The 12,433-nt window shown below is 45.9% G+C and overlaps 1 long non-coding RNA gene across 2 annotated transcripts; it reads right to left on the reverse strand.

The window, feature by feature from the left end:
- LOC129530392 (uncharacterized) lies at window positions 1-12,430 on the reverse strand. Of its 2 annotated transcripts, none has more exons than XR_008675795.1 (3): window positions 12,346-12,430; window positions 2,702-2,810; window positions 1-50 (listed from the first exon to the last, which is right to left on the reverse strand). It is a non-coding gene; the product is annotated as an uncharacterized lncRNA (long non-coding RNA). The 2 variants fall into 2 exon arrangements; XR_008675794.1 differs by lacking the exon at window positions 12,346-12,430 and adding an exon at window positions 5,703-5,764.
- Window positions 12,431-12,433: the final 3 nt, after the last annotated feature.

The raw sequence follows: 12,433 nt of genomic DNA on the forward strand, positions 1-12,433 counted from the left end.
GGTCATAGTTGTCAGAGCATACAGTAGAATCTGGTAGTGAATCCATAACTCTACCAAAGAGTAAAAAGCACATACAAAAAATAAAGTCAGATATTTTGGAAGGCAATGAGGATGTTAATGTCAACAGTATTTCAGGACACAAAAAATAAAATCGGAGGAATTTTGACAAGAACTAAAGAAACAATTTCAGGATACAGCACTAGTACTTCTGAGACTGTGTGTGTGTGTGTTTGTGTGTGTGAGAGAGAGAGGACACAGAAAAAAGAAAGAAAATGTAAGAATAATGAATGTTTCTATATCAATGGCTAGTTCCCGGTCATCCTTGGTAGGAAATAAACAAGTAGATAAGTCAAGCATAGCCTTAATTATGTTTAAAACATTTTGTGAACTTAAAGTGGATTATGTGTTTACAATGATTTTGTTTTCTTTTTGTCTGGATTCATTTTCTTAAAGTTATATGGCTATGTTTTACAATATCAAGACTTCCTAGCACCGAAACCCCTGGCTTGGCTAATTTAATCTCTCTGCTACTTCATTTCCTCATCTGTAAGTTAAGACACATGCAAAATACACTCCACATCTGTCAACTTCATAAAACCATGCTGAATATTCAGCAATTTGCCAATATTGGTTTTTAGACAACCTGCTCTCTACACCATATATTATGCCATAAAAATCAGTATGTGGCAATATAAACTGATACACATTTTTAGTTTCAAATACACAAACATTCTCATCAAGGTAATACACTCCCAAGACTCAAGAATTAATGCTCTTTGCCACAATTTTCTAACTTTTCAAACATTTAAATAAGTTTAAGAAACTGATCACATACATTTTTTTGCTCTTGATAACAACTGGGATTCTCTAAGAGTGTGCTGAGGTTTCTTAACCTATTTGACCACAGAACCTCTTTCTCACAGTGGAAATGTGTGAGAAACACATTTTGGAAACAATATATTAAATGGTATCTTTTTATGTCTTTAAGAAAAGTTCCCCTACACAAACTAATTTTGGACTCTGATCAATAGCTCCAACCTTTAAGCCCAGATAGATACTAATATTGTGCTAGTCTTTCAGCCTGTGAGGAAAGGAGTTCCAGAGTTCAAATTATCGCATCTCATTAGCCTGGTCTGAGGGCCATGAGGGGAACCTTTCAAGTTCTAAGTGAGTGTTCTCATGTCCTTGAATGGCTCCTGGAAATTCATCCAGGTCTCAGGAAAAACAATACCTTTTACAAAAAGAAAGGCATCTATAGGCATCCGCTACTTTTCAGCAGGATGAATAATTGGATTGTCTATGCAGAATACACTAATAAATCATAACAGGGGAAAATGTTGAAAACACCAAAAAGGTAAGAATTTGAGTTTCTGACATAAGCAGACTTATTAAATGATTACTGGATTTTTCAGACATCCTCTACTGAGGAAGAGAACTGGAAGACACTCAAATTACTCCAGATTCAGGTGACAAGCCAGGATTGCTAAGCAAGTTCCTTGGGAAACTAATCTCCACAAAGGGCACGAGACATCCATAGATGTTACCTGAACTCCTTTCAGGGAGAGTACTGCATGAAGTCTGAAATAATACTTTGATAAGCTGCTTTGGGGCACAGAATGACTTCCCTCATGGGACATGAATAAGTAATAGCTAAATTGCCCTCTAAGGAAGGTGAGAATTGCAAACTGTCCTAAACTGAAGTGGTCCTGCAGAATTCTTAAATGCTTTTTGGTAGATAGGAGCAACCACAGAAGTTTGAGTTAGCTGAAGGTTAGCTACACCTTTATAATCATGCTACCAGGTTATAATGAAAAGTAGGTCTCCGACCAAATCTGCCACACATACAGATATTCATTTAACAAAACATTCAGTAGCAAGCAGACACAGTACACAAGCTTCTGTAAGCTTTCCGCACTTTAGGTGCTCCAAGCATGAAAGCTTCATTCTCAACAGATTCCTAATGTTTCAGAGGCCAAAATCTTCCTAAACCTTCCTGGAGATAGGACCATATGAGGATCAAGCCTTGGGTGTCGTCTCTAAATATACACTACAGGCCACCCTCATACACCTTTATCCTGTTTATGCAAGGGTGGGCTGTCTCCAAAACACGTTAGTTGATTAACAGATCTTAAAATGTCATATAATTGTAACATCCATCATGCTGCTTTGTAAGCCATCAATTTCACTAATAAAAACCCATTTGTGACCTTTACTGTAATTATTAACAGTGTTTCAGGTGTTAATTGAGATGGGACCACTGAAGCCCTTTTGGTGGCCATCTCTGTGGAGTGGCTTCCTGAGCTGAACACTAGCTCACCATCCTTGAACAGAGCATCCAACATTAGGGCAACCAGCTGCCCCTGTAGGAAAGATTAAAGTGACCAGTATATGCATATTATCACACTGCCTAAAATGTCATAGAATGAGGCTTGGTTTGTTTTTTAAATTTTTTCTATTTCTATTATTTTTCTATCGAATTATTTTTCTATTTTTATTTGCTGGGTCACAGACAACAGCAAATTCCATACCTTTGGAGTTATACCAGCTCATCTGCCATAGGAGTAGAAATATCAAAGCTCTCAGTCTACCGCCTTGTGCTCCAGAGATGTGGCCCAAGCACATCTTTGGACGTGAACCAGGGCAACCCAAGGCAGAGCTGGATTTCTGGGAGTTTCTCCCTGTAAGCCCTGGACATGCTTACCTATAGACCAGACTGCTTCCAGAGCCACTGCCGGTCAGAAGAGCCTGGGGTGTGTTCAGCTGCTAGAATAACACAAGTCTGAGGTCTTGTGTCGTCGGTCCAACATTCTCTAAGAGGGAGAAATTTAATCAAGATCCTGTTAGCAGTTTTCTCTCTTGTTGCCTTTCAAGATTATGGCTTTTCCTTTTTTCATTTTTTAGTTCCCAAAACCAAGCTTGTTAAATCAAATCTTGACCCAATTCCTGGCAAGTAACAAGGTTATTGCTATTTGGCCTTACACCCACGGGTTGTCCCCCAGTACCATGAGGGTAAGGGGACTCTGTAAGGTCCCTGGGAGGGGAAAGGAATGTCAATTAGTGGTCCCCCCAGCTGGGTATAAGCAAACTTTCCTATCTATGGGCCGCAGAGACCACCATCTAGTCCCCCCGCCAAAACTTTACATGATTTTAATTCTCCTGATGAAGATGAGAGGACAACAGCCAAGAGAGAGGGCAGAGGATGGGATGGGACTCCCTTGCTCAGAGACCTCACCTCTAGGTCTTTACCTCCTATTGAGAATAAGTCAGTTCTGTAATAAGAACTCTGTGTCCACAGCAACCCCAAACAGAATCCTAGCGCTCTTGTGATTCTTGTAGAGTGGGGAATAGAACGAGCTTGACCCAAGACTGCAGACACTTAAAAACATACTGTTCTTTGAGAATGGCAATCATTAAAAAGTCAGGAAACAACAGGTGCTGGAGAGGATGTGGAGAAATAGGAACACTTTTACACTGTTGGTGGGACTGTAAACTAGTTCAACCACGGTGGATGTCAGTGTGGCGATTCCTCAGAGATCTAGAACTAGAAATACCATTTGACCCAGCCATCCCATTACTGGGTATATACCCAAAGGACTATAAATCATGCTGCTATACAGACACATGCACACGTATGTTTACTGCGGCACTATTCACAATAGCAAAGACTTGGAACCAACCCAAATGTCCAACAATGATAGACTGGATTAAGAAAATGTGGCACATATACACCATGGAATACTATGCAGCCATAAAAAATGATGAGTTCATGTCCTTTGTAGGGACATGGATGAAATTGGAAATCATTCTCAGTAAACTATCGCAAGAACAAAAAACCAAACACTGCATATTCTCACTCATAGGTGGGAACTGAACAATGAGAACACATGGACCCAGGAAGGGGAACATCACACTCTGGGGACTGTTGTGGGGTGGGGGGAGGGGGGAGGGATAGCATTGGGAGATATACCTAATGCTAGATGAGGAGTTAGTGGGTGCAGCGCACCAGCATGTCACATGTATACATATGTAACTAACCTGCACATTGTGCACATGTACCCTAAAACTTAAAGTATAATAAAAAAAATACTGTTCTGCCGTACATACAGATACTCATTAAAGATGAGGGAGAAGGGCATGGGGTGGGGGAGAATGTACCAAAACCAAAGACCACAGGATAATAACCTCAGAGCAGAGACTATCTCTCCAGTTATTTTTTCTTTTGTATGTAATGGAGAGGATTCTTATTATTTACTCTGATGAAGAAGTTTACATCAAGTGTTCAGCTTCCTTTTTGGGTTACAGAGAATAACCAGAGGGCTCAGTTATGCTCTCTGAATAACAATGTTTGCTTAGTGTTTTCTAGACAATATTAAATTTCACTAAAATAGACAAGGTTGATAGGACTTGGGGGGATAACTCATTGACTCAAGCTATCATTTTATAGGATTGTGAGAAAACAAATAGATGTACATTTAAAATACACTCATATTCTCGCTAGAAGAGAGGATTTTGAATATTCTTACATCAAAGACATGGTAAATGTTTAAGGCAATGGATATGCTAATTACCATGATTTGATCATTACGCAATGCAAAATGTACTGAAACATCACATTGTACCTCATAAATATGTACAATTTATTATGTGTGAATTAAAATTTTGAGTATAAGAAAAAATAAACTTCAATTATAAGAAAACAACCCAACTTTTAAAAAATGGGCAAAATATGTGAACAGATACTTCACTAATAGAGATTTGCAACTGGCAAATAAGCAAATGAAAAACTGGTCATCATCACTAGGTATTAGAGAAATGCAGATTAAAACTACAATAAGAAGCTATGCTGCCCGTCCAGACGCATTGTTTTGACCATTTCCAACTTGCCCCGGCCCTTCCCGGGGTATCGCTGGGGACCCTACGCCGACGTCCCCCCTCCGCCCGCGCCCCAAGGGCCGACTGGGCAAATTGGGAGACCCGCCCCGCGGGGCGACCCAACTTTTCGGAACAGACCCCCACCGCCCACCCCCGCAGACCCCCGGACCCCCGCTCCCGGCGGAGATTCAGGGAACCCCGCACCCCAAGCCCTTCTAAATCGTGCAGTGTGAGTGTGACGGCCAAGAGCGGATGCAGCCCGGGATCGCCCGCACCTTCCCGTGGGCGGAAGCGCAGGAGCCGGCTGGGGAGGTGGCGCCCTAGAGGAGCGGCTAGAAAGCTGACACGGGGAACTGAGGTCAGCCTGGGGAGGGGACAAGACAACGAGAGCCGGGCGCCTCGGGGGCGGCGCGGGAGCCTCCGCAGGACCGGGCGGGCGCCCCGGCTGGCGCGGGCGGGGGGCGCGCCCCCTTTACCTGCGGCTCCGGCTCCTCGGCCATTTCCTCATGCGGCGGCGGCCAGGACTGAGCTGACACCACTCAGGCCGGCCGGGTTTGAATGAGGAGGAGCGGGCGCGGAGAGGAGGGGGCGGGGAGGGCGGAGGGAGGGAGGGAGGCGTCGCGGAGTTTTTCTTGGCCTTTTGTGCGGACACCTCCCGGATTCCGCGCCCGCACCCGTGTCCCCCCAAAAGACACGGGGAGCCGCGGGCGAGGGGTGCAGCCATCCGCCGAGGCGCCTAGTGCCTTCGCGCCTCCAAGACCCCCGCCCCAACAAAAAAGGAGCGTCCGTCACCCCTATCCCCGCCCGGAGGATTTAGGGCCTGGGCTCACCTCGGGCGCGGAGCTAAGTGTAGGCGCCAGGGGTCCCTAGAGCCGCCGGGGCGCAGCGAGTCCAGCGCTGGGTGACCGTTGGGTCAGAAAGTGTTGAGGTAGCAGCTGTTGCGCCCTCCCTTAGCCCCGCCGCTCGGAGACGCCCCGCCCCCTGCCTTGAACGGCCGCGCCGGCCCCGCCCCCTACCTTGAACGGCCGCCCGGCCCCGCCCCAGCGCCCACGTGACTAGCATAGGCGCGCCCCCGCTCCGCCTGCCGCCGCAGACTCCGCCTCCGGGACGCGAGCGAGCGGCGAGCGCGCGCACTACCAGTTCTTGCTCGGCGACTCCTGCGCACGCGTGCGCCGTGCCACCCTCCCCGCACCCCGTGCCCCGCACCCCTCCTCCCGCCATCCAGCTTAACCTGGCGGGCGCGCGCCGCGGCAGTAGCCGTGACAGGTACCCAGCGGGGGGGTGGGGTTGGCCCGCGAGGGTGTGCGCAGGCACAGACCCGGGTCCTGTCCCCGCCGCCCCCTCCTCTGCAAGGTGTGCCTGGGCGAGAGGAGGGGCCCGCAGCCCGAACCCCTGGGTCACCCCGAATTACAAACAAAAACCTTAAAGCCATTGCTCGCGGGTTAGAAGACAGCTGTGCGTGCTCAGGAAAAGAAGCCACGCACAAGAGACCGCACGCGGCGTGGATACAGTGACACGAAACACCCAAAATCTCTTTTGAAAGGGAAACCAGGCACAGTGGCTCATGCTTATAATCCCAGCACTTTCGGGGGCCAAGGCGCTCACCTAAACCCAAGAGTTCAAGACCAGCCTGGGCAATACGGCGAAACCCTGTCTCTAAGAAAAATATAAAAATTAGCTAGGCATAGGGCTGGGCACGGTGGTTCACGCCTGTAATCCCAGCACTTTGGAGGCCGAGGCGGGCGGATCACGAGGTCAGGAGTTCCAGACCATCCTGGCTAACACAGTGAAACCTTGTCTCTACTAAAAATACAAAAAAAAATTAGCCGGGCGTGGTGGCAGGTGCCTGTAGTCCTAGCTACTTGGGAGGTTGAGGCAGGAGAATGGCATGAATCAGGGAGCGGAGGCTGCAGTGAGTCGAGATTGCGCCACTGCACTCCAGCCTGGGGGACAGAGTGAGACTCCGTCTCAAAAAAAAAAAAAAAAATTAGCTGGGCATGATGGCTGGCACCCATGGTCCCAGCTACTCAGGAGGCTGAGGTGGAAGGATCTCTTGGTCCCGAGGAGGTCAAGACTGCAGTGAGCCCAGATGGCATCACCGCACTCCAGCCTGGGCCACAGACCTTGTCTCAAAAAAAAAAGAGAAAGTGGGGAAGAAAATGTAATACAAATTAATATACCAACAGGAATTAGTGAGTACTTTTTCCATGGAGCTGGGAGAGAGAATAAATGTTTGTAAAATTAAAATGTTCTACGCTAGAAATCAACTTTCCTTCTATGCTTTCTTTACTTCACCCCTTATAGCTACTTAGTAAATCTCACAAATCCTATCCTTCTAATCTCTCTGAAATGTATGTACCCTTTCCTTTCTATTCTCACCACCCATGTTTCTTTGTTTCCTTCTGGCCTGTGTAATAATCTCATAATTGCACCTCCTGTACCTGCCTTCTTTCTAGTCCAGAATACGTTTTCCTAAATTCCACCAATAACCATCCTGCTACTGCTTTGTGTGAAATTCTCCAAAAAAATATTTTACTTTTCCAAAATAAGTCAGGCTCCCTCTCTTAGGATACAAAACCACACCATGGTCCCAGCCAATCTTTCAGCCTGATTCACTCAGTATATATTTATTGACCTCTCCTTTCTCCCAAGCACTTGGCTAGACAGTAATTAAAGAGTGCGGCGCAAAACAAATTGGATTCCTCCCCTCATGGAGCTTGTATTTTAACAGGAAGCACAGACATTAAATAAATTAAAACACACAAAAAAAGACAAGCATATAATTACAGTATGTATCCTAGAGAAATATCACTCATGCAGAAAGCATACACAAGGATGCAGCACTGTTTCCAATAGCGAAAAGCTAGAAACAACCTACATGTTCTCCAAAAGAAAATTGCCACATAAACTATACCATATCCAAATTATCCAAATTTTAGAATATAGACAACAGGTTGGGCGCGGTGGCTCACACCTGTAATCCCAGCACTTTGGGAAGCCGAGGCAGGTGGATCACGAGGTCAGGAGTTCAAGACCAGCCTGGCAAACATGGTGAAACCCCGTCTCCTCTAAAAATACAAAAAAATCAGCTGGGCGCTGTGGCAGGCGCCTGTAATCCCAGCTACTGAGGAGACTGAGGCAGGAGAATCGCTTGAACCCTGGAGGCAGAGGTTGCAGTGAGCCAAGATCGTGCCACTGCACTCTAGCCTGGGTGACGGAGCAAGATTCCATCTCAGAAAAAAAAAAAAAATAGAATATAGACAACAGGCCAGGTGCAGTGGCTCATGCCTGTAATCTCAGTACTTTGGGAGGCAGAGGTGGTCTGATCACCTGAGGTCAGGCATTTGAGACCAGCCTGGCCAACATGGCGAAACCCCGTCTCTACTAAAAATACAAAAATTAGTGGCGCGTAGTGGCGTGCACCTGTAATCCCAGCTATTTGGGAGGCTGAGGCAGGAGAATCACTTGAACCCAGCAGGCAGAGGTTGCAGTGAGCCGAGATCATGCCACTGGGCAACAGAGCGAGACTCCCTCTCAAAAAAAAATACACGCTGTGAATAAAATGTTTACTAGTTCCACATCCTGCTTTTGGATAAACATTTGATACACCATTCTATACTTACTCCTCTCTTTGCTCTATTCTGAATGCCTGCACCCCTCCCCGCCACCCAATCCCCCAACGTATATGCCATATATATAAGCATCAAACTGTAACCACCCTAATCGGCCCCAAGGTCACTCAAAATGCCACCTCCTTCAGTTACTCTCTCCTTTGTTCAATGCCTCCTTTATAACACTGTCTGCATTATGCCTAGCCCTGGGTATGTTATTTCTCTTACCACCTGAATAGTGGGGAGGTTCTTCCAAGGGAAGACCAGTTTCCTCCATGCTGTGGAACGGTCAACACACAGTAGGTGCTCCAATATTTAGCTGTTCCAATATGTAGCTGTTCTGTGCTCCTTGGGTTTTTGTTTGTTTGTTTGTTTGTTAGTTTGAGACAATGTCTCACTCTGTCGCCCAGGCTGGAGTGCAGTGGCGTGATCTCAGCTCACTGCAACCTCTGGGGTTCAAGTGATTCTCCTGCCTGAGCCTCCTGAGTAGCTGGGATTACAGGCGTGCACCAGCACACCTGGCTGATATTTGAATTTTTAGTAGAGATGGGGTTTCACCATTTTGGTCTCCAACTCCTGACCTCAAGTGATCTGCCCGCCTCCCAAAGTGCTGAGATTGATTACAGGTGTGAGCCACTGCTCCTGGCCTCCCTGGATTCTTTTTTTTTTTTTTTTTTGAGACAGTGTTTCACTCTTGTTGCCCAGGCTGGAGTGCAATGGCGCAATCTTGGCTCACTGCGACGTCTGCCTCCCCGGTTCAAGCGATTCTCCTGCCTCAGCCTCCCTAGTAGCTAGGGTTACAGGCACCTGCCACCACACCCAGCTGAATTTTTGTATTTTTAGTAGAGATGGGGTTTCACTATGTTGGCCAGGCTGGGCTCGAACTCAGGTGATGCACCTGCCTCAGCCTCCCAAAGTGCTAGGATTGCTGGCATGACACACCTCACCCGGCTCCTGGATTCTTTAATACACTCGTTTTTTTCCTCTTTCATGTGACATGTACCTAATAAGCACCCACTATGTACACCAGGCATTGTTCTATGTGCTGGAGATGCCGCGGGGAACCAAATAGATCAAAATGCCTATCCTCATGGAGTTAACATTTGATATTATAGTGTGTTAGATATTATAATAAGTACTATGGAGAGAAATACAAGGGGCAAAGGGGCTACAGAGTGGAGGGGTGGTGAGGGAAATGTTAAATAGATTGGCCCTGAAAGGCTTCATCATAGACACATCTAAATAAAGATCTGAAGGGGGTGACAGTGGCAGCCACAGGGAGTTCTAGGGGAAGAGCATTCCAGGTTCAGGGACAGGCAAGCAAAGTCCTTGAAGCAAAGTGCACCCAGTGTTTCAAAGAACAGCAAGGAGGCCAGCATGGCATTGTGGTTGGCGTGGAGACAAGCCAGGAAATTAGGATAGGGATGGTGCATCTCGATTGCATGGATCTTTCTGGCCATGGTAAAGATTTTGAATTTCATTCTGAATGGTCCTGAGAGCTCTGAAAAATCTGAGCAAAATGGCCGGGCTCGGTTAGTAAGTGGTGTATTCAACGGGTTCACACAATCAAGAGCACTCCTAAAATAGTAACACAGGATCTCTCTCCTTTGCTGAAATCACTCAGATATTTAAATGTATCTCTATTTCAGGTTACTTCTACAACCATAACAGTAATAATAATAATAGTAAGAAGACGGCTGAGCACAGTGGCTGGCTCATGCTTGTAATCCAAGCACCTTGGGAGGCCAAGGCCGGCAGATTGCTTGAGTCCAAGAGTTCGAGACCAGCCTGGACAACATGGCGAAACCCTGTCTCTACAAAATACAAAAATTATTACAAAATTAGCCAGGAGTGGTGGCAGGCACCTGTAATCCCAGCTACTCAAGAGTCTGAGGCAGGAGATCACTTGAACCCAGGAGGCGGAGGTTACAGTGAGCCAAGATCATGCCATTGCCCTCCAGCCTGGGCAAAAAGAGTGAAACTGTCTTAAATAAAATAAAATAAAATAAAATAAAATAAAATAAAATAAAATGAAATGAAATAAAATAAAATAAAAATTTGGCGGGCTTGGTGGCACACGCCTTTAATCCCAGCTACTCAGGAGGCTGAGATGGGAAGATAATTTGAGCCCAAGGGGTCGAGGCTGCAGTGAGCAGTGTTCGTGCCACTGCACTCCAGCCTGGCTGACAGTCTCAAAAAATAAAATAAATAAAATAAGAAGAACAGGGAGGAGAAGAGGAGGGATAAGAAGGGGAAAAACAGGCCAGGCTCGGTGGGAAGCCAGCAATTTGGGAGGCAGAGGCAGGAGGATCACATGAGGTCAGGAATTCCAGACTAGCCTGGCCAACATGGTGAAACCCTGTCTCTACTAAAAGTACAAAAATTAGCCGGGCATGTTGGTACGTGTCTGTAATCCCAGCTACTTGGGAGACTGAGGCAGGAGAATCGCTTGAACCCCGGAGGCAGAAGTTGCAGTAAGCAGAGATGGAGCCACTGCACTCCAGCCTGGGCAACAGAGACTCTGCCTCAAAATAATAATAATAATAAAAGGGGAAAAACAAAATGATTTACTGCACCCCCACTATGTACCACTCTCAGCTCCAAAGCTGATTTATATTATGGTGTTACTTAGTTCTCCTGATAACCTTCATGCTTAAATCCATTTGCAGATGAGGAAAATGGGGCCTGATGTTAACTTTCTGACTTAATTCTCTTACTTGAAGATCTACAACTAGAAGAAAGTGGGATTCTAGCCCAGATCCAATGCCAAAAGCCATGCTGACTCATACCATTCTTTTCTGTCTTAAGTGGTTGACCTTGGCCTTAGGAAAACAGAATAATAACAATCACTGATTGGGCATTGACTCTGGGGCAAGCACGCCATCCTCCATTTTGAGATCCCCCGGCAGAGTTGGAATCCAAGTCTCCCAGAATACAAAGTGGCACCTAGGAGCGGTGACCCCCGCAGCAGGTCAGGGCTGAGCTCTTGAAAATGGCTCTCTGGGTTCAAATCAAAACTCGATTCCCCAGCTGTGCCACCTTGGGGCTTCCTTTGAACTCTCTTTGACTCCATTTTCCCCATTTTACAGATGGGGATAACAGAACTCCCTAACGGCCGGGCGCAGTGGCTCCCGTTTGTAATCCCAGAACTTTGGGAGGCTGAGGCAGGAGGATCGCTTGAGCACAGGAGTTCTAGGCCAGCCTGGGCAACAAAGTGAGACCCTGTCTTTGCAAAAAGCCTAAAAATTAGCTAGGCATGGTGGTTGTGTGCCTGTGGTCTCCAGCTACGTCAGAGGCTGAGGACAGGAGAATTGCCTGAGCTCAGGAGTGCAAGGCTGCAGTGCAGGCCAACCTCGGTGACATAGTGAGACCGTAAGATAGACAGATAGATAGATAGATACATACATACATACATAGATAAAAATTGAGGAGCACTGTCACTTGAGAATTTCAAATTATGTGATAAGTATCTAAGGCAGTCAAAGAAAGGCTTTGGAGATGACCAGAAAGTACCTTATGTAACTAAGTTATTAAGTCCCTAAACCATTTATATTTAAATATAGAAAATATATTTAATAACTTGATACAGGAAAAAAGAGCTTGTCAAAAAATCTCAAAAGAATAAAGTCTATTGGATTTAAACCATTTCCTTATAGAACCTGATTGCTGTATTACAGATATGAACTCTATATGCACTCAAATCCTTTCATCAATAAAAGGCAATAAGACTCTTATTGAGTAACAATAAGAGGCAATAAGGTTCTTATTGACTGTAACATTATTTAGGATAGTTCTTTCCAATAGAAATATCAGGATCAAGGGGTTACATAAAAAAAAAAATTTTTTTAAGTCAGTACTATACCATCATCTCTGCAAGGTAACTGCTCAGAAACAGAGCCTGAGGAATCTTTTCTGATCACAGATCTTTTGGTTTTCCCTTGCCCAGTTCA

The sequence above is a fragment of the Gorilla gorilla genome, chromosome Y (genome assembly GCF_029281585.2).
Source record: "Gorilla gorilla gorilla isolate KB3781 chromosome Y, NHGRI_mGorGor1-v2.1_pri, whole genome shotgun sequence".
Classification (NCBI taxonomy): Eukaryota; Metazoa; Chordata; class Mammalia; order Primates; family Hominidae; genus Gorilla; species Gorilla gorilla.